This window comes from Clarias gariepinus, chromosome 6 (genome assembly GCF_024256425.1).
Source record: "Clarias gariepinus isolate MV-2021 ecotype Netherlands chromosome 6, CGAR_prim_01v2, whole genome shotgun sequence".
Lineage (NCBI taxonomy): Eukaryota > Metazoa > Chordata > Actinopteri > Siluriformes > Clariidae > Clarias > Clarias gariepinus.
The window spans coordinates 36,714,343-36,739,143 of record NC_071105.1 but is presented as its reverse complement, the minus strand read 5'-3'; the positions used below and the strand labels follow the sequence as shown (position 1 = coordinate 36,739,143).

General features: G+C 41.5%; 19 non-coding genes across 19 annotated transcripts; 17 read left to right on the top strand and 2 right to left on the bottom strand.

Annotated features, from left to right (window-relative positions):
• The first annotated feature begins 123 nt into the window (after positions 1-123).
• Positions 124-195, top strand: trnad-guc (transfer RNA aspartic acid (anticodon GUC)). The gene has a single exon. It is a non-coding gene; the product is annotated as a tRNA-Asp (tRNA).
• Positions 196-449: 254 nt separating this feature from the next.
• On the top strand, positions 450-521 carry trnad-guc (transfer RNA aspartic acid (anticodon GUC)). Its single transcript has one exon. It is a non-coding gene; the product is annotated as a tRNA-Asp (tRNA).
• Positions 522-1,101: 580 nt separating this feature from the next.
• On the top strand, positions 1,102-1,173 carry trnad-guc (transfer RNA aspartic acid (anticodon GUC)). Its single transcript has one exon. It is a non-coding gene; the product is annotated as a tRNA-Asp (tRNA).
• A 1,179-nt stretch (positions 1,174-2,352) lies between these two features.
• On the top strand, positions 2,353-2,424 carry trnad-guc (transfer RNA aspartic acid (anticodon GUC)). The gene has a single exon. It is a non-coding gene; the product is annotated as a tRNA-Asp (tRNA).
• Positions 2,425-3,013: 589 nt separating this feature from the next.
• Positions 3,014-3,085, top strand: trnad-guc (transfer RNA aspartic acid (anticodon GUC)). Its single transcript has one exon. It is a non-coding gene; the product is annotated as a tRNA-Asp (tRNA).
• Positions 3,086-3,213: 128 nt separating this feature from the next.
• trnad-guc (transfer RNA aspartic acid (anticodon GUC)) lies at positions 3,214-3,285 on the top strand. The gene has a single exon. It is a non-coding gene; the product is annotated as a tRNA-Asp (tRNA).
• A 389-nt stretch (positions 3,286-3,674) lies between these two features.
• On the top strand, positions 3,675-3,746 carry trnad-guc (transfer RNA aspartic acid (anticodon GUC)). The gene has a single exon. It is a non-coding gene; the product is annotated as a tRNA-Asp (tRNA).
• Positions 3,747-4,135: 389 nt separating this feature from the next.
• Positions 4,136-4,207, top strand: trnad-guc (transfer RNA aspartic acid (anticodon GUC)). The gene has a single exon. It is a non-coding gene; the product is annotated as a tRNA-Asp (tRNA).
• A 259-nt stretch (positions 4,208-4,466) lies between these two features.
• On the top strand, positions 4,467-4,538 carry trnad-guc (transfer RNA aspartic acid (anticodon GUC)). The gene has a single exon. It is a non-coding gene; the product is annotated as a tRNA-Asp (tRNA).
• Positions 4,539-4,665: 127 nt separating this feature from the next.
• On the top strand, positions 4,666-4,737 carry trnad-guc (transfer RNA aspartic acid (anticodon GUC)). The gene has a single exon. It is a non-coding gene; the product is annotated as a tRNA-Asp (tRNA).
• A 255-nt stretch (positions 4,738-4,992) lies between these two features.
• On the top strand, positions 4,993-5,064 carry trnad-guc (transfer RNA aspartic acid (anticodon GUC)). Its single transcript has one exon. It is a non-coding gene; the product is annotated as a tRNA-Asp (tRNA).
• A 127-nt stretch (positions 5,065-5,191) lies between these two features.
• Positions 5,192-5,263, top strand: trnad-guc (transfer RNA aspartic acid (anticodon GUC)). The gene has a single exon. It is a non-coding gene; the product is annotated as a tRNA-Asp (tRNA).
• A 327-nt stretch (positions 5,264-5,590) lies between these two features.
• On the top strand, positions 5,591-5,662 carry trnad-guc (transfer RNA aspartic acid (anticodon GUC)). The gene has a single exon. It is a non-coding gene; the product is annotated as a tRNA-Asp (tRNA).
• A 124-nt stretch (positions 5,663-5,786) lies between these two features.
• On the top strand, positions 5,787-5,858 carry trnad-guc (transfer RNA aspartic acid (anticodon GUC)). The gene has a single exon. It is a non-coding gene; the product is annotated as a tRNA-Asp (tRNA).
• A 255-nt stretch (positions 5,859-6,113) lies between these two features.
• trnad-guc (transfer RNA aspartic acid (anticodon GUC)) lies at positions 6,114-6,185 on the top strand. Its single transcript has one exon. It is a non-coding gene; the product is annotated as a tRNA-Asp (tRNA).
• Positions 6,186-6,310: 125 nt separating this feature from the next.
• On the top strand, positions 6,311-6,382 carry trnad-guc (transfer RNA aspartic acid (anticodon GUC)). Its single transcript has one exon. It is a non-coding gene; the product is annotated as a tRNA-Asp (tRNA).
• Positions 6,383-7,370: 988 nt separating this feature from the next.
• Positions 7,371-7,442, top strand: trnad-guc (transfer RNA aspartic acid (anticodon GUC)). The gene has a single exon. It is a non-coding gene; the product is annotated as a tRNA-Asp (tRNA).
• Positions 7,443-23,694: 16,252 nt separating this feature from the next.
• Positions 23,695-23,766, bottom strand: trnad-guc (transfer RNA aspartic acid (anticodon GUC)). The gene has a single exon. It is a non-coding gene; the product is annotated as a tRNA-Asp (tRNA).
• A 932-nt stretch (positions 23,767-24,698) lies between these two features.
• trnad-guc (transfer RNA aspartic acid (anticodon GUC)) lies at positions 24,699-24,770 on the bottom strand. The gene has a single exon. It is a non-coding gene; the product is annotated as a tRNA-Asp (tRNA).
• Positions 24,771-24,801: the final 31 nt, after the last annotated feature.

Genomic DNA, 24,801 nt, shown 5'->3' with positions numbered 1-24,801 from the left:
AGAACCTTTTCGCCTACACACAATAAAAAAAAAACACAAGCGTGGTCTTTTAACTGTGCTGAAACAATTGGATTCAAAAGATTTAAAAAAAAAAAAAAAATGTTGTTGCAACCAATAAATGTCTCCTCGTTAGTATAGTGGACAGTATCTCCGCCTGTCACGCGGAAGACCGGGGTTCGATTCCCCGACGGGGAGGAATAGAACCTTTTCGCCTACACACAATAAAAAACACCCCACAAGCGTGGTCTTTCAACTGTGCTGAAACAATTGGATTCAAAAGATTAAAAAAAAAAATGTTGTGTTAACGACTACATTGGCTTTTCGCCTACACAACCTTTTCGCCTACACACAATAAAAAACACTCTACAGGCGTGGTCTTTCAACTGTGCTGAAACAATTGGATTCAAAAGATTAAAAAAAAAAAAATGTTGTTGCAACCAACAATTGTCTCCTCGTTAGTATAGTGGACAGTATCTCCGCCTGTCACGCGGAAGACCGGGGTTCGATTCCCCGACGGGGAGGAATAGAACCTTTTCGCCTACACACAATAAAAAAACCCCACAAGCGTGGTCTTTTAACTGTGCTGAAACAATTGGATTCAAAAGATAAAAAAAAAAATGTTGTGTTAACGACTACATTGGCTTTTCGCCTACACAACCTTTTCGCCTACACACAATAAAAAACACTCTACAGGCGTGGTCTTTCAACTGTGCTGAAACAATTGGATTCAAAAGATTAAAAAAAAAAAAAATGTTGTTGCAACCAATAATTGTCTCCTCGTTAGTATAGTGGACAGTATCTCCGCCTGTCACGCGGAAGACCGGGGTTTGATTCCCTGACGGGGAGGAATAGAACCTTTTCGCCTACACACAATAAAAAACACCCCACAAGCGTGGTCTTTCAACTGTGCTGAAACAATTGGATTCAAAAGATTAAAAAAAAAAATGTTGTGTTAACGACTACATTGTGTTTTCGCCTACACAACCTTTTCGCCTACACACAATAAAAAACACTCCACAGGCGTGGTCTTTCAACTGTGCTGAAACAATTGGATTCAAAAGATAAAAAAAAAAAAAAATGTTGTTGCAGCCAATAATTGTCTCCTCGTTAGTATAGTGGACAGTATCTCCGCCTGTCACGCGGAAGACCGGGGTTCGATTCCCCGACGGGGAGGAATAGAACCTTTTCGCCTACACACAATAAAAAACACTCCACAAGCGTGGTCTTTTAACTGTGCTGAAACAATTGGATTCAAAAGATTTAAAAAAAAAAAAAAATGTTGTTGCAACCAATAATTGTCTCCTCGTTAGTATAGTGGACAGTATCTCCGCCTGTCACGCGGAAGACCTGGGTTCGATTCCCCGACGGGGAGGAATAGAACCTTTTCGCCTACACACAATAAAAAACACCCCACAAGCGTGGTCTTTCAACTGTGCTGAAACAATTGGATTCAAAAGATTAAAAAAAAAAATGTTGTGTTAACGACTACATTGTCTTTTCGCCTACACAACCTTTTCGCCTACACACAATAAAAAACACTCCACAAGCGTGGTCTTTCAACTGTGCTGAAACAATTGGATTCAAAAGATTAAAAAAAAAAAAAATGTTGTTGCAACCAATAATTGTCTCCTCGTTAGTATAGTGGACAGTATCTCCGCCTGTCACGCGGAAGACCGGGGTTCGATTCCCCGACGGGGATGAATAGAGCCTTTTCGCCTACACACAATAAAAAACACTCCACAAGCGTGGTCTTTTAACTGTGCTGAAACAATTGGATTCAAAAGATTAAAAAAAAAAAAAAAATGTTGTTGCAACCAATAATTGTCTCCTCGTTAGTATAGTGGACAGTATCTCCGCCTGTCACGCGGAAGACCGGGGTTTGATTCCCTGACGGGGAGGAATAGAACCTTTTCGCCTACACACAATAAAAAACACCCCACAAGCGTGGTCTTTCAACTGTGCTGAAACAATTGGATTCAAAAGATTAAAAAAAAAAATGTTGTGTTAACGACTACATTGTGTTTTCGCCTACACAACCTTTTCGCCTACACACAATAAAAAACACTCCACAGGCGTGGTCTTTCAACTGTGCTGAAACAATTGGATTCAAAAGATTAAAAAAAAAAAAAATGTTGTTGCAGCCAATAATTGTCTCCTCGTTAGTATAGTGGACAGTATCTCCGCCTGTCACGCGGAAGACCGTGGTTCGATTCCCCGACGGGGAGGAATAGAACCTTTTCGCCTACACACAATAAAAAACACTCCACAAGCGTGGTCTTTTAACTGTGCTGAAACAATTGGATTCAAAAGATTTAAAAAAAAAAAAAAATGTTGTTGCAACCAATAATTGTCTCCTCGTTAGTATAGTGGACAGTATCTCCGCCTGTCACGCGGAAGACCGGGGTTCGATTCCCCGACGGGGAGGAATAGAACCTTTTTGCCTACACACAATAAAAAAACCCCACAAGCGTGGTCTTTTAACTGTGCTGAAACAATTGGATTCAAAAGATTTAAAAAAAAAAAAAAAAATGTTGTTGCAACCAATAATTGTCTCCTCGTTAGTATAGTGGACAGTATCTCCGCCTGTCACGCGGAAGACCTGGGTTCGATTCCCCGACGGGGAGGAATAGAACCTTTTCGCCTACACACAATAAAAAACACCCCACAAGCGTGGTCTTTCAACTGTGCTGAAACAATTGGATTCAAAAGATTAAAAAAAAAAATGTTGTGTTAACGACTACATTGTCTTTTCGCCTACACAACCTTTTCGCCTACACACAATAAAAAACACTCCACAAGCGTGGTCTTTTAACTGTGCTGAAACAATTGGATTCAAAAGATTAAAAAAAAAATGTTGTGTTAACGACTACATTGTCTTTTCGCCTACACAACCTTTTCGCCTACACACAATAAAAAACACTCCACAGGCGTGGTCTTTCAACTGTGCTGAAACAATTGGATTCAAAAGATTAAAAAAAAAAATTTTTAAATGTTGTTGCAACCAATAATTGTCTCCTCGTTAGTATAGTGGACAGTATCTCCGCCTGTCACGCGGAAGACCGGGGTTCGATTCCCCGACGGGGAGGAATAGAACCTTTTCGCCTACACACAATAAAAAAACCCCACAAGCGTGGTCTTTTAACTGTGCTGAAACAATTGGATTCAAAAGATTTAAAAAAAAAAAAAAAAATGTTGTTGCAACCAATAATTGTCTCCTCGTTAGTATAGTGGACAGTATCTCCGCCTGTCACGCGGAAGACCGGGGTTCGATTCCCCGACGGGGAGGAATAGAACCTTTTCGCCTACACACAATAAAAAACACCCCACAAGCGTGGTCTTTCAACTGTGCTGAAACAATTGGATTCAAAAGATTAAAAAAAAAAATGTTGTGTTAACGACTACATTGTCTTTTCGCCTACACAACCTTTTCGCCTACACACAATAAAAAACACTCCACAAGCGTGGTCTTTTAACTGTGCTGAAACAATTGGATTCAAAAGATTAAAAAAAAAATGTTGTGTTAACGACTACATTGTCTTTTCGCCTACACAACCTTTTCGCCTACACACAATAAAAAACACTCCACAGGCGTGGTCTTTCAACTGTGCTGAAACAATTGGATTCAAAAGATTAAAAAAAAAATTTTTTAAATGTTGTTGCAACCAATAATTGTCTCCTCGTTAGTATAGTGGACAGTATCTCCGCCTGTCACGCGGAAGACCGGGGTTCGATTCCCCGACGGGGAGGAATAGAACCTTTTCGCCTACACACAATAAAAAACACTCCACAAGCGTGGTCTTTTAACTGTGCTGAAACAATTGGATTCAAAAGATTTAAAAAAAAAATGTTGTGTTAACGACTACATTGTGTTTTCGCCTACACAACCTTTTCGCCTACACACAATAAAAAACACTCCACAAGCGTGGTCTTTTAACTGTGCTGAAACAATTGGATTCAAAAGATTAAAAAAAAAATGTTGTGTTAACGACTACATTGTGTTTTCGCCTACACAACCTTTTCGCCTACACACAATAAAAAACACTCCACAGGCGTGGTCTTTCAACTGTGCTGAAACAATTGGATTCAAAAGATTAAAAAAAAAAATTTAAAAATGTTGTTGCAACCAATAATTGTCTCCTCGTTAGTATAGTGGACAGTATCTCCGCCTGTCACGCGGAAGACCGGGGTTCGATTCCCCGACGGGGAGGAATAGAACCTTTTCGCCTACACACAATAAAAAACACTCCACAAGCGTGGTCTTTCAACTGTGCTGAAACAATTGGATTCAAAAGGTTAAAAAAAAAATGTTGTGTTAACGACTACATTGTCTTTTCGCCTACACAACCTTTTCGCCTACACACAATAAAAAACACTCCACAGGCGTGGTCTTTCAACTGTGCTGAAACAATTGGATTCAAAAGATTAAAAAAAAAAATTTAAAAATGTTGTTGCAACCAATAATTGTCTCCTCGTTAGTATAGTGGACAGTATCTCCGCCTGTCACGCGGAAGACCGGGGTTCGATTCCCCGACGGGGAGGAATAGAACCTTTTCGCCTACACACAATAAAAAAAAACCACAAGCGTGGTCTTTTAACTGTGCTGAAACAATTGGATTCAAAAGATTTAAAAAAAAAAAAAAAATGTTGTTGCAACCAATAAATGTCTCCTCGTTAGTATAGTGGACAGTATCTCCGCCTGTCACGCGGAAGACCGGGGTTCGATTCCCCGACGGGGAGGAATAGAACCTTTTCGCCTACACACAATAAAAAACACCCCACAAGCGTGGTCTTTCAACTGTGCTGAAACAATTGGATTCAAAAGATTAAAAAAAAAAATGTTGTGTTAACGACTACATTGTGTTTTCGCCTACACAACCTTTTCGCCTACACACAATAAAAAACACTCCACAGGCGTGGTCTTTCAACTGTGCTGAAACAATTGGATTCAAAAGATTAAAAAAAAAAAAAATGTTGTTGCAGCCAATAATTGTCTCCTCGTTAGTATAGTGGACAGTATCTCCGCCTGTCACGCGGAAGACCGGGGTTCGATTCCCCGACGGGGAGGAATAGAACCTTTTCGCCTACACACAATAAAAAACACTCCACAAGCGTGGTCTTTTAACTGTGCTGAAACAATTGGATTCAAAAGATTTAAAAAAAAAAAAAAATGTTGTTGCAACCAATAATTGTCTCCTCGTTAGTATAGTGGACAGTATCTCCGCCTGTCACGCGGAAGACCGGGGTTCGATTCCCCGACGGGGAGGAATAGAACCTTTTCGCCTACACACAATAAAAAAAACCCCACAAGCGTGGTCTTTTAACTGTGCTGAAACAATTGGATTCAAAAGATTTAAAAAAAAAAAAAAATGTTGTTGCAACCAATAATTGTCTCCTCGTTAGTATAGTGGACAGTATCTCTGCCTGTCACGCGGAAAACCGGGGTTCGATTCCCCGACGGGGAGGAATAGAACCTTTTCGCCTACACACAATAAAAAAAACCCCACAAGCGTCGTCTTTTAACTTTGCTGAAACAATTGGATTCAAAAGATTTAAAAAAAAAAAAAAAAAGTTGTTGCAACCAATAAATGTCTCCTCGTTAGTATAGTGGACAGTATCTCCGCCTGTCACGCGGAAGACCGGGGTTCGATTCCCCGACGGGGAGGAATAGAACCTTTTCGCCTACACACAATAAAAAACACCCCACAAGCGTGGTCTTTCAACTGTGCTGAAACAATTGGATTCAAAAGATTTAAAAAAAAAAAATGTTGTTGCAACCAATAATTGTCTCCTCGTTAGTATAGTGGACAGTATCTCCGCCTGTCACGCGGAAGACCGGGGTTCGATTCCCCGACGGGGAGGAATAGAACCTTTTCGCCTACACACAATAAAAAACACCCCACAAGCGTGGTCTTTCAACTGTGCTGAAACAATTGGATTCAAAAGATTAAAAAAAAAAATGTTGTGTTAACGACTACATTGTGTTTTCGCCTACACAACCTTTTCGCCTACACACAATAAAAAACACTCCACAGGCGTGGTCTTTCAACTGTGCTGAAACAATTGGATTCAAAAGATTAAAAAAAAAAAAAATGTTGTTGCAGCCAATAATTGTCTCCTCGTTAGTATAGTGGACAGTATCTCCGCCTGTCACGCGGAAGACCGGGGTTCGATTCCCCGACGGGGAGGAATAGAACCTTTTCGCCTACACACAATAAAAAACACCCCACAAGCGTGGTCTTTCAACTGTGCTGAAACAATTGGATTCAAAAGATTTTAAAAAAAAAAAATGTTGTTGCAACCAATAATTGTCTCCTCGTTAGTATAGTGGACAGTATCTCCGCCTGTCACGCGGAAGACCGGGGTTCGATTCCCCGACGGGGAGGAATAGAACCTTTTCGCCTACACACAATAAAAAAAACCCCACAAGCGTGGTCTTTTAACTGTGCTGAAACAATTGGATTCAAAAGATTTAAAAAAAAAAAAAAATGTTGTTGCAACCAATAATTGTCTCCTCGTTAGTATAGTGGACAGTATCTCCGCCTGTCACGCGGAAAACCGGGGTTCAATTCCCCGACGGGGAGGAATAGAACCTTTTCGCCTACACACAATAAAAAAAACCCCACAAGCGTCGTCTTTTAACTTTGCTGAAACAATTGGATTCAAAAGATTTAAAAAAAAAAAAAAAAAGTTGTTGCAACCAATAAATGTCTCCTCGTTAGTATAGTGGACAGTATCTCCGCCTGTCACGCGGAAGACCGGGGTTCGATTCCCCGACGGGAAGGAATAGAACCTTTTCGCCTACACACAATAAAAAAAAACCCACAAGCGTGGTCTTTTAACTGTGCTGAAACAATTGGATTCAAAAGATTTAAAAAAAAAAAAAAATGTTGTTGTAACCAATAATTGTCTCCTCGTCAGTATAGTGGACAGTATCTCCGCCTGTCACGCGGAAGACCGGGGTTCGATTCCCCGACGGGGAGGAATAGAACCTTTTCGCCTACACACAATAAAAAACACCCCACAAGCGTGGTCTTTCAACTGTGCTGAAACAATTGGATTCAAAAGATTAAAATAAAAAATGTTGTGTTAACGACTACATTGTCTTTTCGCCTACACAACCTTTTCGCCTACACACAATAAAAAACACTCCACAAGCGTGGTCTTTCAACTGTGCTGAAACAATTGGATTCAAAAGATTAAAAAAAAAATGTTGTGTTAACGACTACATTGTCTTTTCGCCTACACAACCTTTTCGCCTACACACAATAAAAAAACACTCCACAGGCGTGGTCTTTCAACTGTGCTGAAACAATTGGATTCAAAAGATTAAAAAAAAAATTTTAAAAATGTTGTTGCAACCAATAATTGTCTCCTCGTTAGTATAGTGGACAGTATCTCCGCCTGTCACGCGGAAGACCGGGGTTCGATTCCCCGACGGGGAGGAATAGAACCTTTTCGCCTACACACAATAAAAAAAAACCACAAGCGTGGTCTTTTAACTGTGCTGAAACAATTGGATTCAAAAGATTAAAAAAAAAATGTTGTGTTAACGACTACATTGGCTTTTCGCCTACACAACCTTTTCGCCTACACACAATAAAAAACACTCTACAGGCGTGGTCTTTCAACTGTGCTGAAACAATTGGATTCAAAAGATTAACAAAAAAAAAAAATGTTGTTGCAACCAACAATTGTCTCCTCGTTAGTATAGTGGACAGTATCTCCGCCTGTCACGCGGAAGACCGGGGTTCGATTCCCTGACGGGGAGGAATAGAACCTTTTCGCCTACACACAATAAAAAACACCCCACAAGCGTGGTCTTTCAACTGTGCTGAAACAATTGGATTCAAAAGATAAAAAAAAAAAAATGTTGTTGCAACCAATAGTTGTCTCCTCGTTAGTGTAGTGGACAGTATCTCGGCCTGTCACGCGGAAGACCGGGGTTTGATTCCCCGAGGGGGAGGATTAGAACCTTTTCGCCTACACACAATAAAAAAAACCCACAAGCGTGGTCTTTTAACGGTGATGGAACAATTGGATTCGAAAGACAAAAAAAAAAAAATTGTTGCAACCATTAATTGTCGCCTCTTTAGTATAGTGGACAGTATCTCCGCCTGTCACGCGGAAGACCGGGGTTCGATTCCCCGACGGGGAGGAATAGAACCTTTTCGGCCTACACACAATAACAAACACTCCACAAGCGTGGTCTTTCAACTGTGCTGAAACAATTGGATTCAAAAGATTTAAAAAAAAAAAAAATGTTGTTGCATCCAATAATTGTCTCCTCGTTAGTATAGTGGACAGTATCTCCGCCTGTCACGTGGAAGACCGGGGTTCGATTCCCCGACGGGGAGGAATAGATGGATTCAAAAGATTAAAAAAAAAAAAAAAAAATGTTGTTGCAACCAATAATTGTCTCTTCGTTAGTATAGTGGACAGTATCTCCGCCTGTCACGCGGAAGACCGGCATTTGGTTCCTTGACGGGAATGAATAGAACCTTTTTGTCAACAAACGATAAAAAAAACACCACAAGCGTGGTCTTTTAACGGTGATGGAACAATTGGATTCAAAAGATTTAAAAAAAAAAAAAAAAAAAGGGTGTTGCAACCATTAATTGTCTTCTTGTTAGTATAGTGGACAGTATCCTCGCCTGTCACGCGGAAGACCGGGATTCGATTCCCCGACGGGAAGCAATAGAACCTATTTGCCTACACACAATAAAAAACACACCACATGCGTGGTCTTTTAACGGTGGTGGAGCAATTCCATTTAGAAGACAAAAAAAAAAAAAATTTGTTGCAACCATTAATTGTGGCCTCTTTAGTATAGTGGACAGTATCTCCGCCTGTTACGCTAAAAAAAAAAAATGTTGTTTTAGCGACTACATTGTCTCTTCGTTAGTATAGTGGACAGTATCTCCGCCTGTCACGCGAAAAACCGGGATTCGATTCCTTGACGGGGAGGAATAGAACCCTTTCGGCAACACATGATAAAAAACACACCCCAAGCGGAATAGAACCTTTTCGGCAACACACGATAAAAAACACACCACAAGCATGGTCTTCCAATGGTGTTGGAACAATTTGATTCAATAGATTTAAAAAAAAATTGTTGCAACGCCTTCATTGTCTCCCTGTTAGTATAGTGGACAGTATCTCCGGGTAGACCTGGGTTCGTTTCCCCGACGGAATTGAACCTTTTTCGTCAAGACACGATAAAAAACACCACAAGCGTGGTCTTCCAATGGTGTTGGAACAATTTGATTCAATAGATAAAAAAAAAAAGTTGCAACGCCTACATTGTCTCCTCGTTAGTATGGTGGACAGTATCTCCGCCTGTCACGCAGAAGACTGGGTGGGGGGAAATGATGTTGCAACGCTTACATTGTCTTCTCGTTAGTAGAGTGGACAGTATCTCCAGGAATCACCGGGAAGACCTGAGTTTAATTACCCAACGGAATCGAACGTTTTCGTCAACACACGATAAAAAACACACCACAAGCATGGTCTTCCAACGGTGATGGTTATGAAACAATTCTTTAAAAAAATAAATAAAATGTTAATTTAGCACCATTCCCCCACCCTCTTTAGGTTTTTGGAGATATTGTAGACATATTCTGGGGGGGTTTCTTGTTCCAGATATAAGACGAAATTATTTTATTTAAATGAGAGAAAAAAGATTTCTTAATATAGATGGGTATAGTTTGAAATAAATACAAGAATATAGGAAGTGTATTCATCTTAATAATATTGATCCTACCCACAAAAGAGGTGGGGAGGTTAGACCATTTTTTAAGGGATAGTCTGGTTTGTTCCAAAAGGGGGGTGAAGTTAAGTTTAAATAGCTTGGATACATTGTTTGAAATATTCACCCCTAAATATGTAAATTTATCAGAGGCTACTGCAAATGGGTAATGAGAGAAAGAGGAGGTTTTCGCTCTGTAATTTATGGGAAATAGCTCGCTTTTAGAGAGGTTGAGTTTATATCCTGACATGTTACTAAAATGTTCAAGAGCAGTCATAATATGGGGGAGAGATTTATGGGGATATGTAATAAATAAAAGCAGGGCATTCACATATGGTGACAGTTTATATTCTCTGCTACCTCTAGATATACCGAGTATATTTGTATTTGATCTCAACAGAATAGCTAAGGGTTCAATTGCCACAGCAAATAGTAAAGGGGACAGAGGGCAGCCCTGTCTAGTTCCTCTACCTAGCTTGAAATATTTTGAGCTGGTGCTATTTGTGATGACAGAAGAGGAAGGTGAAGCATATAAAAGTTTTACCCAGGTCAGAAAATTAGACTCTAGACCAAATCTTTCAAGACAGTAGAAGAGATATCTCCACTCTACTCTGTCAAAGGCTTTTCCCACATCTAGAGATATTAAAATTTCTGGTTTATGCTCATTCGGATTAGGGGAGCACATAATATCAAATACTTTACGTATGTTAAAAAAAGAAAATCGTTTTTTAATAAAAAACAGTTTGATCCGGATTTATAATAATAGGAAGAACGTCCTCCAATCTCCTGGCCAGGACCTTCGCCAGTATCTTACAGTCCACTTTTAGGAAAGATATAGATCGGAATGAACCACAGTCCAAAGGGTCCTTGCCTTTATTGGGTAAAACTAAGATCGTTGCTTGATAAAACGTATGAGGGACAAGACCTCTAGAGAATGATTCTTCAAGTACCCCAAGTAGCAGCGCCATTAGTTTATCTTTAAATGTTCTATAAAATTCTATCGTGAAGCCATCCGGCCCAGGAGCTTTTGAATTTTGCATGCGTGAGAGTGCTGCATTAAGTTCTTCTAGTGTTAAAAGTTTCTCCAGTCCTGTATTATCAACCGGTGGGATTTGGGGTAAATTGATAGAATCGAAGAAAGAATCAAGTTCTTGAGAGTTATAATCGATTTTAGATGAATATAGGCTCAAATAGAATTGTTCAAAGACAGCATTAATTTCTAACTCATCTTTTGTGATCTTGCCATCAGTCTTACGAATAGAAGTTATATTATTTGCAGCAGCATGCTGCCTTATTTGCTGAGCGAGGATCTTTCCTGATTTGTCTGATGATTCATAAAATTTGGAGCGGGATTGGAGTAGAAGTTGTTTCGTTTGCTCGGATGTTATTAGATCAATCTCCGTTTGTATCTTAGTTCTTTCTTTAAAAATATCCGGAGATGGTTTACTTGCCCCTTTCAGGTCCAATTGTTTAATTTGGTTCATAAAATCATATAAACGCTGATTTATTTATTTTTTATCCCACAAAGCAAATGAAATTATTTCTCCCCTGATATAAGCTGTTATAGATTCCCAGACTATAGCTTTACTAACATCTGTGGTCACGTTGACAGCTAGAAAAAATTCAATTCTACTATTAATTAGGTCTACATAGGAATGAAATTATCAAAGCGCTATGTCTTATGAATTGACGATCTGGGAAATGTCAGTTTTAGTCCAACTGGACAATGATCTAAAATTACAATAGATTCATATTTACAATCAGTGACAGAGGTGAGAAGTTTATCGTCTATTAAGAAGTAGTCAATTCGAGAATAGGACAGATGTACTGGAGAGAAAAAAGAAAACTGCCTCAGATTTGGATATAGATTGGATAAAACGCCACGGGTCAGATAATTTGTGGGTCTCCAAAAAAGCATTTATAAACATGGCGGATTTAGTGATATTGTAGGGTCATGTTGAAGACCGATCTAAAGTGGGGTGTAGCACACAGTTAAAATCTCCCCCTAATATTAGTTTATGCGTGGTCAAATTAGAAAAACGGGTAAATATTTTTTTCCTAAATAATATATCATCTCAATTTGCAGCGTAAATATTGGCTAATATCAAGGGGAAATCATAAAGCGTACCTGTTATTATTACAAATCTTCCTCCTATATCACTTTGAACATTATTTACACAGAATGGAGTGTTTTTACTGATAAGAATTGCAGCGCCTCTAGATCTTGACTGGAAATCTAAATGGTATATTTGTCCAATCCAGGGATTTTTTTTATTTATAATGGTCCGTTGATACTAAGTGGGTTTCTTGCAAAAATGATATATTTGCCTCTAGCTTCCTCAAATGAGTAAGGGTCTTATTACGCTTAATAATATTGTTACATCCCTCTCCCTTACGTCCAGGGGTGGGAGTGAGGGTAACAAAAGAAATAAAACGTATAAGGAAGAAATTAACAAAAATGTGGAAGGATCACTTCAGTCCACTGCCCCAGAAATGCAACAACACTTTTAATAATTAAGCAATGGTTTATTTACTAAAAAGATGGGAGAAATAAATGATTTCAGGAGAGGGTCAAGGCCAACATAACAAACAAAACACACTTTAGCTGTTTGAGGGAGTACTAAATAACCTAACAGAGTAAAATAAAAGAAATAATCAACAAAGGCTTTCCTCCACTCCCTTACTAGCTGATAAACAGGGATAAACATGGGTTAAAGAAAATAAAAGAGCACCCTCTCCCTATGCTTCCCATTTAACTATAATTAAAAGAAACAAAAGTTACAATACCTCTTAGTACCTCTAACAAAGAGAAAATATATATTAAAGTAGGTTGCACCAACTATAGAAAATAAACATACAACCTACTCACTAAACCATTATCTATAGTCATTGATAATTGCATCACAACAACGATTATCTTGATAGCAGGCCCCCTAACACAATTCTGGAGCAGGGGAGAAGTGAGCTTCTCCTCGGGAATGCGTGCACTGATCTTTTGTAGCAGCACGGTCTGTAGCCACCCTCTGATTGGCATCACCTGGGAGCATTTAACTGCCAAGCAAGCAGAGAGTGAGATAGCACAGCACAGGAACCAGACAGCCACACCCAAAGGGCGGGAAAAAACAACACCCCAAATGAATAATAATATGCATACATTCCTAGGGATGCAACACCCCCACCACCAAGAATACAAACCAAAAGTTTGTAGTTAACACCCCCCCACACATACACACACATCCACTACTCAGCGCAGCTGTAAAAGGGTCAACAAGTAACAATCTCATACTCTCGAAAGAGCATCGGCCATAACATTTTCAGAACCTTTCTTGTGACGAATGTCCAGATTGTATCCTTGGACAGCAAGAGACCATCGCAGCAATCTTTGGTTGGAACCTGACATTTGAGAAAGAAACAGTAGAGGGTTATGGTCAGTGTACACAATGATTGGATTGGAATTACTTCCCAAATACACATCAAAATGCTGTAAAGCAAACAACAATGCTAATGCCTCCTTTTCAATTACACAATAGTTTTGTTGTGTTTTTGAGAACTTTTTAGAGAAATAGGACACAGGATGTTCAATATGGTATTCATCTTCCTGTAGCAGGACTGCTCCCGCTCCTACAGCGCTTGCATCCACTTGCAGCCTAAAGGGTACTTTGAAGTTTGGAGCAGATAGGACAGGTGCATGACAAAGCAGATCTTTGGCAGCTTCAAATGCCAGCTGACAATCCTTGTTCCATAAGAACTTTCGATTGATACTGGGGAGATCTGTGAGTGGAGAGACGAGGGTAGAGAAATTGGGACAGAAACTTCGGTAGTATCCTGTCATACCTAGGAAACGTCTCAGTTCACGTTTGTTGCAAGGCACAGGGAATTCAAGGATGGCTGAAATCTTTGCCTCAACAGGTTTAACCATTCCATGGCCTACCTGTTTACCCAAGTAGGTGACGACTCCTTTTGCAAATCAAATTCAAATTTTATTTGTCACATACACAAACATACACAGTACGAAATGTAGTGAAATGCATTATACGACTGCTATTGACCCTAAAAGAGAAGTAAAGTTTACAAATAAGAAATAAATATAAATAAAAGAATACGATAGAAATTAAATAAAAAAATTAAATTAAACTAGGAAAAAATTGAACTAAAAATAAAAATAGAAATGTGCTAGAAAAAAAAATGGAACTAGAAATAAAAATAGAAATATGATATGCATAAAAATAGAAATATACTGTACATAGAAATATGATGTGCATAAAAATAGAAATATACTGTACAAATTGAAATATACTGTACTGGTGTGCAAATATGCATAGAACAAAGTGTCTTTGTGCAGAGGTTATTAAAGTGTCTTTGTGCACTGGTCCAGGATGTAAACGTAAACATGTAGTGTAGTTGTGAAGGTAGGTGTGCAAAGTTATTAAAGTGTCTTTGTGCAATGGTCCAGGATGTAGATGTACAAAATGTAGTGTAGATATGAAGGAAGGTGAGCGTCTAATTGTCCATAGTGTTCATGGATGTGAAAAGATTGATAGATTTGGTCAATTATGAAAAGATTGTGTTAGTTCGTGGTTGTGGTTGAGAGACCTTATTGCCTGCAGGAAGAAGCTCCTCCTTAGTCTCTCTGTGTTGGCCTTCAAGGAGCGGAATCGCTTCCCAGACCGCAACAGAGTAAACAGTCCGTTATTGGGGTGGCTGAGGTTCTTCACGATCTTCCTGGCCTTGGTCAAGCACCGCTTGCTGTAGATCGAGTGCAGGTCAGGGAGCTCGATGCGGATGATGCGCTCAGCTGATCGCACCACCCTCTGTAGAGCTCGTCTGTCCTGCATGGTGCTGTTCCCGAACCAGGTCGTGATATTTCCCGTCAGGATGCTCTCTATGGTGCAGGAGTAGAAATTCCTGAGCACCTTGGAGGGCAGTCTAAAGTCTCTCAAGCATCTGAGGTGGTACAGACGCTGCCGGGCCTTTTTTACCACGGTGTTGATGTGACAGGACCATGCCAGGTCCTGCGTGATGTGAACACCGAGGTATCTGAAGCTGTCCACTCTCTCCCTGGGCTCCTGTTGATGACGGGGGTCTGGTAGTTCCTCACCTGCTTTGTACTGAAGTCCACTATCAGCTCCTTTGTCTTACTGACGTTCAGGAGAAGATTGTTTCTCTAGCACCAGTTCTCCAGATTTCCAACCTCCTCCAGGTAGGCCGTCTCATCGTTGTTCGTGATCAGGCCCACCACAACAGTGTCGTCAGCAAACTTGATGATGGTGGTGGAGCTGGTAGTGGCCACGCAGTCGTGGGTGTACAGAGAGTACAGCAGGGGGGTCAGAACACAACCCTGGGGGGCTCCAGTGCTGAGAGTGAAGGAGGCTGAGACATGTCCGCCCATCCTTACTGCCTGTGGTCTGCCAGTCAGAAAATTGGAGATCCACTGACACATTGATGAGCTGAGTCCCAGGTGCTCCAGCTTGGTGGTAAGTGTGGAGGGAATTATGGTATTAAATGCAGAACTGTAGTCGATGAAGAGCATTTTCACATAATTCCCCCTCCGAGAGTCCAGGTGAGTGAGAGATGTATGGAGGAGATGAGAAATTGCATCGTCCGTGGAACGGTTTGGACGATAAGCAAACTGTAGTGGGTCGAGTGTGTCTGGTAGTGAGGAGATGATGAAGTCTCTGACCAGGCGTTCAAAGCACTTCGTCACTACTGAGGTGAGGGCTACAGGGCGATAGTCATTGAGAGAAGCAGGATGTGGTTTCTTTGGGACAGGAACAATGATGGATTCTTTGAAGCATGTGGGGATCACCGACTGAGATAAAGAGATGTTGAATATCTCAGTGAACACAGGTGCTAGCTGGTCTGCGCAGGCTCTGAGAATGCGGCCTGAGATGCCGTCTGGTCCTGCTGCTTTCCTGGTGTTCACTCTCTTGAAGGCTCTCCTCACGTCATGCTCGGTGATAATGAACGCGCTTCCGGTGCTGGCAGTGACTTCCTGTCTGCAGCCGTTAGCGCCGCTAGCATTAGCATCGCTAGCGTCTTTAGCTGCAGCCTCAAAGCGAGCATAGAAAGTGTTCAGCTCGTCTGCCAGAGACACGTCTGCGTTTATCATACCGGATGTTGGTGCTTTATAATCCGTTATTGTCCTTAATCCCTGCCACAGGCTCCTAGAGTCACTCTGTTGGAGTTGTGACTCTAGTTTCCTTCCGTAGCGCTGCTTCGCCTCTTTCACCGCCTTCCGGACGCTGTATGACGCAGCCTTGTATGGTTCCATGTCCCCCGACGCGAGTCCCGTGTTGTAGGCAGCGGTGCGAGATTTCAGAGCATCGCGGATGGTTGTATCCACCCACGGCTTCTGGTTGGGAAACGTTTTAATAGTCTTTTTTTCTACGGTATCGTCCGCTAGTTTCCCGATGAATCCCACAACCGCTTCCGTAAACACGCTGACGTCATCGTCGGAGCTGTTTCTGAACATGTCCCAGTCTGCGTCATCGAGTGCGCCCTGTAACGCAGCCACCGATTGGTCCGTCCAGCGCGCGACCTCCCTCTGAACCGGAACTTCCTGTTTCAGCCTTTGTTTGTATTTTGGCATGAGGAAGATGGCGGCGTGGTCGGATTTACCAAACGGAGGGCGAGATTGTGCCTTGTAGCCGTCCTTGACTGTGGTGTAGCAATGATCCAGTGTCCTTTCGCCCCTGGTGGGGCAGGTGATGTGCTGATAAAAGTTCGGCGCTGCGCGTTTGAGGTTGGCACTATTAAAGTCCCCCGCCACAATAAGCGCAGCGTCCCGGTGTTGTGTTTGTTGTTGTGTGAGTGCCTCATGCAGCTCGCATAAGGCAGTGTCCGTGTCCGCTTGTGGTGGAATATAAACGGCGCTGATTATGACCGATGTAAACTCCCGAGGAAGGTAAAAAGGACGACACATGATGGACAGTAGTTCCAGATTTGGTGTGCAGGAGCGTGTGAGAGGAACAACGCTCGCGCTGTTGCACCAGCTGCTGTTCACCATTAAACACACGCCGCCTCCCCTTGACTTCCCCGAGTCCCGTGTCCTGTCCATGCGGTGAACCGTGAAGAACTCGGCCGGCTGGATGGCGTGGTCCGGCACCGCTGGGTTCAGCCATGTCTCGGTGAAGCAGAGGAGATTGCAGTCCAAAATGTCTCTTTTGGCAAGGTTCAGGGTTAATGAAGCTGCAGCCAGGCACTTGAAAACCTTTTCAATGGTCCTTAGGTGGTCTGTCCAGTTATCTGAATGCACTACAATATCATCCAGATACACTTCACTATTTGGCACATCTGATAGTATCTGATGCATCATGCGTTGAAATGTAGCAGGTGCATTTCGCATCCCAAATGCTAGTACTTTGTACTGTAAGAAACTATCAGGGGTGACAAATGCAGAAACTTCAGAGGCACGTGCTGTAAGAGGCACTTGCCAATAGCCTTTTAGCAAATCCAGTTTGGTGACATATTTCGCTACCCCTACTCGGTCTACACAATCTTCCATTCTAGGAAGGGGGAATGAGTCAGGTTTTGTTACATTGTTGACCTTTCGATAATCAGTGCAAAACCGAAAAGTATTATCAGGCTTTGGGACAAGCAAGCAAGGAGAGCTCCACGGACTTTGGCTGTGCACAGCAATGTCATGATGCAGCATATATTCAACCTCCGTCTGCATGATCATTCGTTTCTGTGGATTTACCCTGTAAGGATGCTGCTTAATAGGGGTAGCATCCCCAACATCAATGTCATGAACACACACTGTGGTTCTACCTGGAACATCACTAAATAAGGTAGGAAAGGCATTCAACAACTTGGTTAAATTCTTAAACTGTTTCTCATCCAAATGAGAGAGAAACTGTGGCAGTTCTTTCAGGATGACCGTGTTCTTTAAATGAGTAGAGGAAAGGGGAACGTCACTGTTCATCAAACCATCCTCTTCTAAAGAGTAGTTTGCCTCTACACCCACAGTGGCAATAGAGGCAGGCAGTTGAGAATTCTTAGCCTGACCCTCAGACATTTCAGAGGGAGCCCTATCCACATAGGACTTCAGTCTGTTTACATGACAGACACGGCTTTTACACTTTGTCAGGAGTGGCAACAAGAAAGTTTGTCTCATTCAACTTCTTTTCGACCAGATATGGCCCGGAGAACCTTGCATGCGACATAGTACCAGGGGATGGAAGTAAAACCAGCACAGGATTGCCCGGCTGAAAGTCTCTCTTTACCGACTTCTTGTCAAAATGAGCCTTCATCTTAGTTTGAGCAGTGGAAAGATGAAGTTTGGCAAGATTTTGTGCTTTGTGCAGCCTCTCACGGATAGAAGTGACATAATCATCGACAGGAATGGGTTTAGAACTTTGATTCAGCAACTGTTCACTTAGCAACTTTAAAGGGCCACGAACTGTGTGGCCAAAAACGAGTTCAGAGGGGCTGAAGCCTAGGGATTCTTGCACCGACTCTCTTATTGCACACATCAGAAAAGGAAGACCCTCCACCCAGTCTTTCCCAGTCTCTATACAATATCGACGCAGCAGATTTTTCAAGATTTGATGAAACCTTTCGAGTGCCCCTTGACTCTCAGGGTGGTACGTAGTTGACATTTGGTGATTTATGCCAAGTGTTTCAAGAGATTGTTTAAAAACCTTAGAAGTGAAGTTTGTCCCTTGATCACTCTGAATTACTTTTGGCAATCCAAAAGTTGTACAAAATCTAAGCAACTCCTTCACAACAACCTTAGATTTCAGAGTGCGTATGGGAATAGCCTCAGGGAAGCGAGTTGCAGCACACATGATAGTCAAAATATATTGGTGACCTGATTTAGCTTTGGGCAATGGTCCAACACAGTCAACAATTAAGCGTTCGAACAGCTCACCCACAGCTGGGATAGGGCATAGAGGTGCAGGTGGAATTTTCTGATTGGGTTGACCTGCTATTTGACATATGTGACAGGATTTACAGAACTTGGCCACGGCTGACTTAATACCAGGCCAGAAAAAGTACCTTGTAATGCGTTGGTAGGTTTTTGTTATCCCTACATGACCAGACAAGACATTTTCATGGGCGAGTTTCAAGACTTGCTGTCGATAACTAGCAGGTAAGACAATCTGCCGCACTTCCTGCCAACCTAAATCCTCTTGCTGGGGCTTCCATCTACGCATTAACAACCCATGTTCCCAGAAGTAAACCACCCCTGTATTAGGCACTTTAGAAGTGCTGTTTGCAGCCAATATGCACTTTGCTAGGGAAGGGTCTGCTTTTTGTGCAGCAGATAAGTGCTCCCTACCTGCCTTATGAGGAGCTTCAAAAGTTAATCCTTCAGAGTCTACAGCGTCAGGGTCTGGAACTATGGACAAAACACACTCTACAGGGTCAGGTTCCTTAATTAGAAAGGAGTTTGAAAGATCCACTACCTCCCCAAATTTCTTTGACTGGGCACGAGTAACTGCACAGGCGGGAAATGCAGAGGGAAAATTTGTTGCCAAATCAGGTTTACATGCTATACTTGGTTTATGGGACACGACTGGCCTAGGAAAGACTGTGCAACCTGCTAGGTCATTCATTAGAATCAAATCAACCCCCTCAACAGGTAACTGTGGACGTACAGCTAACCTGACTGGGCCATTCACCATGTCTGTTTTCAAGTACACAGTATGAAGGGGTACATTAACACAGTGCATGTCAATTCCACGGTTTAAAACGTCATTACCTGTGAAGGAATTATCTGAGAAAGGCAAGACGTTGGCAGATACGAAAGACTGTGCTGCACCCGTATCACGCAAGATGGTTATCGACTTAAAATTCGAATCAGAAGACAGAGAGATTGAGCCTTCAAATAAAAAGGGCTGATAACTCTCATCGGTAGGAGGACTCTTGTTACAAAAAGCCTGTATAAGGGCAACATTTTTGGGTTTGGAACTCATTTTCTTTTGTTTCCAAGCCTTACAGTCTACGATCAAATGATTTGGATCCAGGCAGTAAAAACAAACTCTCCTTTCACCACTATTTATCGACTTACGACCAAATTTAGATGGGGTCTCACTTTAAGATGAATGAACAACATGCGGGCCAGCCAAAGTTTCCAAATTCATCAAAGACGGTTTGACAGACGTATGTGCTGAGAAGACATTTCTGTGTGTCAGCACAAACTCATCTGCCAAAACTGCAGCACTAGCTAACGACATCACTTTTTGTTCATTTAAATGTACAACAATTTTTGCAGGAACACAATTTTTGAAGTCCTCGAGTGAAGTCCTTGGAACGAGCAAGATAAGTTCCAGCAGGTCCTCCAGAGAAGTAACCTTGCTGGATGAACACCACTTTTCAAAAAGAACCCTCTTCTCTCTCACAAATTCAACATAAGTTTGGTTGACTGTTTTCGAATGAGTGCGGAATTTCTGTCTATAAGCCTCAGGCACGAGCTCGTATGCACGCAAAACTGCAGCTTTAACAATGTCATAGTCAAGAGAGCTTTCTATAGGAAGAGCAGAGCAAACTTCCTGTGCTTTTCCTGTTAGGCTACACTGAAGTAATAGAGCCCACATGTCTTTTGGCCACCTTAACTTACTAGCTACCCGCTCAAATGCTACAAAATACGAGTCAACCTCTGTCTCTCTGAATGGAGGCACAAGTCTTATATACCTGCTAACATCAAAACTATCACTTGAAGGCAAGCGAGAAAAATCTTGTGTGTCTGTACTACCAGCAGAGGTTAATGGAAATGAGACTGATGGGGGCCTAGTACGTGGGGATGGAATTGGTTTCTGAGTCAGCCGCTTTGATTCAAGATCCAACTTACGTATTTGGATATCTCGGGCAGCTTGAGTCTCTACTACTCGAAGTCTAATCATCTCTGCCTCATATTCCTGTTTTTTTATCAAAAGATCCATTTCCTTCAACTTTAACGCCATCATTGGATCATGAGGCACAGATCCAGTGCTGAAATCCAGATCTGCAGCAGCAGTTTCTACTGCTTCAGAACAAACCCCAGCACCATCCTCAGACTCATCTGGCAAAATACCTGCCTCTACTAACTTCACAAACAGGTTTTCCTTAAGCACTTGCTTTGTAACATCTTTTTGAACGTTAATATTGAAAAATTCTGCAACTAAAATAAGATCTTTTTTCCTACACCGATTAAAAGCTTCAATAGTAGGACAAAGAGTAAATGTCGTAAAATCAAACTCCATTATCCCTAGATCTACAATTTCCTCCCTACCTACAGTCGAAAACAGTCAAGCAATTTGAGAGAAGAGTACTTACCAACAGCCAATAAGAAAAACGAACAGACGAGCCCCCACTTGTTACATCCCTCTCCCTTACGTCCAGGGGTGGGAGTGAGGGTAACAAAAGAAATAAAACTTATAAGGAAGAAATTAACAAAAATGTGGAAGGATCACTTCAGTCCACCGCCCCAGAAATGCAATAACACTTTTAATAATTAAGCAAGGGTTTATTTACTAAAAAGATGGGAGAAATAAATGATTTCAGGAGAGGGTCAAGGCCAACATAACAAACAAAACACACTTTAGCTGTTTGAGGGAGTACTAAATAACCTAACAGAGTAAAATAAAAGAAATAATCAACAAAGGCTTTCCTCCACTCCCTTACTAGCTGAAAAACAGGGATAAACATGGGTTAAAGAACATAAAAGGGCACCCTCTCCCTATGCTTCCCATTTAACTATAATTAAAAGAAACAAAAGTTACAATACCTCTTAGTACCTCTAACAAAGAGAAAATATATATTAAAGTAGGTTGCACCAACTATAGAAAATAAACATACAACCTACTCACTGAACCATTATCTATAGTCATTGATACTTGCATCACAACAACGATTATCTTGATAGCAGGCCCCCTAACACAATTCTGGAGCAGGGGAGAAGTGAGCTTCTCCTCGGGAATGCGTGCACTGATCTTTTGTAGCAGCACCGTCTGTAGCCACCCTCTGATTGGCATCACCTGGGAGCATTTAACTGCCAAGCAAGCAGAGAGTGAGAGAGCACAGCACAGGAACCAGACAGCCACACCCAAAGGGCGGGAAAAAACAACACCCAAATGAATATTAATATGCATACATTCCTAGGGATGCAACAATATTGTTAACCCCTTTCACGTTCCAGCTCACAAAGTTCACTGTGGGTGATCCATCATGTCCCAGGTTTACAGTATTGCTTAATATATAAAAAACTGATGCCTTCTATCTAAAATATTCTTAACGTTAGTACACAATAGCAACCAAAAACATGAACACATTTAAACATAGAACAAACACTTCGAACCCATCCCACCCCCCAAACAGCTTCCCAAACGAGAAGCAAGGGAAAAAGAACATCCCACATGTAACTACCCTTTGGCGTTTCCAAACTCATCTGACTTCTTTTAGGCGTTCAACTTAAATGTTTTTAAACACTTAATTACCTTATTACTCCAAAAGAGATTATTGTTCTAAATATTACCGGATACCCTGTAATAAACATCAAGAGGGACCAGAGAGCTATTCGGAGCACTCAGCTTCGGTTTAATGTGTTGCTCGTAGTAGGCGTCTGCCTCTGACGGTGACTTAAAGGATAGTCTGGTGTTCTCAAAGGTGAACCGTAAATCCGCTGGATGGTATATACCAAAGCAGATCCCAGCCTGTTTAAGTTTGATTTTCACCGAGTTGAAAGCTGCTCTTTTGCGGCTCAGATCAGCACTCATATCCGGGAAAATATGGACCCGTGCTCCGCGAAATGTAAGCTCCCTGCGCTTCCTGGAAGCTTAAAGAATCTTGGCTTTATCAGAGAAGTAGTGAAGACGAACAATCATTGCTCTAGGCCTGTCCCCGGCGCGAGGTTTCGGGGCAAGGGTACGATGAGCACGATCCAAAACTACTGACTGAAGATCCGATATGTCCTCACCCAACACCTCCGAAAAGAAACCGGACATCAAGTTAGTGGGTCGGCCCTTTTCCGAGTCTTCAGGTATACCTATAATTTGCAGATTTTGGCGGCGACCCCTGTTTTCGAGATCTTGTTGTTGTTCCTGCAGCTTCAATATTTGTTTTTTTAGAGTTGAAACTGTAAATTCAATTGTTTCGAGCGAGTCATGATGAGAGTTGAGTGTTGTTTCCATTTTCTCCATGGTGTCAGACATATCAGCTTATTTGGTTTGAACAGAATGAATTTGGCCTATTATCTCCAATTGCAAGGCATCTATTTTAGTTTTGACATCCGAGCGGAGGGTTTCGACAATCAATCCAACCACAGATCGGAAACTCGCCATTTCTGTTTTAAGGGTCTCTGTCATCTGTTCGCGGGAGGATGTCAATTCAGTTTTGATCAGTTAAAGGAGTAAATTGTCTTCAAGCGAGAAAGGCTCACCGCAGTTGCTGACGCTACTTGTAGGGATCACAGCGGCCTCCATGTTGTTTTTCTTTAAGACAGGGCTATCAAGCCGCATTTGTCTTGTCGTAGATTTTTTTACATTTTTGCTTGCCATTTTCCTACAAATGCGTCGACCGTAGATGCAGGCTCTTGGTAGAAACAGAATCACCTCACTTCAGGGTAAAGTTATGCGTAATTAACGCTAATAAAATAAAAAACAATGAGAGCGCAAGCGGAACACGACTATCTTCTCATCTTGCCACCGGAAGTCCTCAGATGAGCAGTTTTGCACCGAAACCCAATAAAAACAAATGCTCTACTAATTTCTGACTAATGATTTTGCTCATTTTTTTTATCCATGATCTAATCTGTACAAGTTATATTTGTACATTTATATTTCTGGTTATATTTCTTTGGCTGTTAAAGTGAAGATCTATGGTGTACCATAAAGTAACATGTTTTTGCTCCATGCCTTGATACTTGATGCTTTGAGCTATAAAATATGGAGAAAATACAAAATTAACTAAGTTGAACACCCTATTCGTGCAAGTTGTGTGCTTTTAAGGGCCGGAAAAAGTATATGTTTCTCCCCGTCGGGGAATCGAACCCCGGTCTTCCGCGTGACAGGCGGAGATACTGTCCACTATACTAACGAGGAGTGAGTATCAACTGTTCTAAGGGTGTCTTAAAAAGAAAGCAGTACACATGATACAATAACACTGAACAGTCACTAAACATCTTAGAATGGGTCAGTCTGGCCTTGGGTATACATTTAAGTCTTTCTGATAAATTAATGTCCACACTTTAAATCAGATTTTTGTGATTAATTACTAAGCAAAATTAACACACTGTACAATTAACTGAATCCTCAGATGTCTTTAATTTTTGTCATTTGTGCCATAACCCTCACTTTTCTCTCGAGGTTCTTCCCTTTGCCAGGATTCTCTGCTTACACAGCAGCCAAATTTGCTCCTCCGCCATGGTTCTACCACATGCTCTTACTTACAGCAGACGCGCCAAAGCAACTCTGCCATCTACTGGACAACCGAAAGAACTATCAAAGTACAGTACATTGTATTCTTATCAAGCCGTGTTTGTCTTGTCGTCGATTTTTTTTACATCTTTGCTTGCCATTTTCCTACAAATACGTCGACCGTAGATGCAGGCTCTTGGTAGAAACAGAATCACCTCACTTCAGGGTAAAGTTATGCGTAATTAACGCTAATGAAATAAAAAACAATGAGAGTGCGAGCGGAACACGACTACCTTCTCATCTTGCCACCGGAAGTCCTCAGATGAGCAGTTTTGCACCGAAACTCAATAAAAACAAATGCTCTACTAATGTCTGACTAATGATTTTGCTCTTTTTTTTTTTATCCATGATCTAATCTGTACAAGTTTATCTGGTTATATTTCTTTGCCTGTTAAAGTGAAGATCTATGGTGTACCATAAAGTAACATGTTTTTGCTCCATGCCTTGATACTTGATGCTTTGAGCTATAAAATATGGAGAAAATACAAAATTAACTAAGTTGAACACCCTATTCGTGCAAGTTGTGGGCTTTTAAGGGCCGGAAAAAGCATATGTTTCTCCCCGTCGGGGAATCGAACCCCGGTCTTCCGCGTGACAGGCGGAGATACTGTCCACTATACTAACGAGGAGTGAGTATCAACTGTTCTAAGGGTGTCTTAA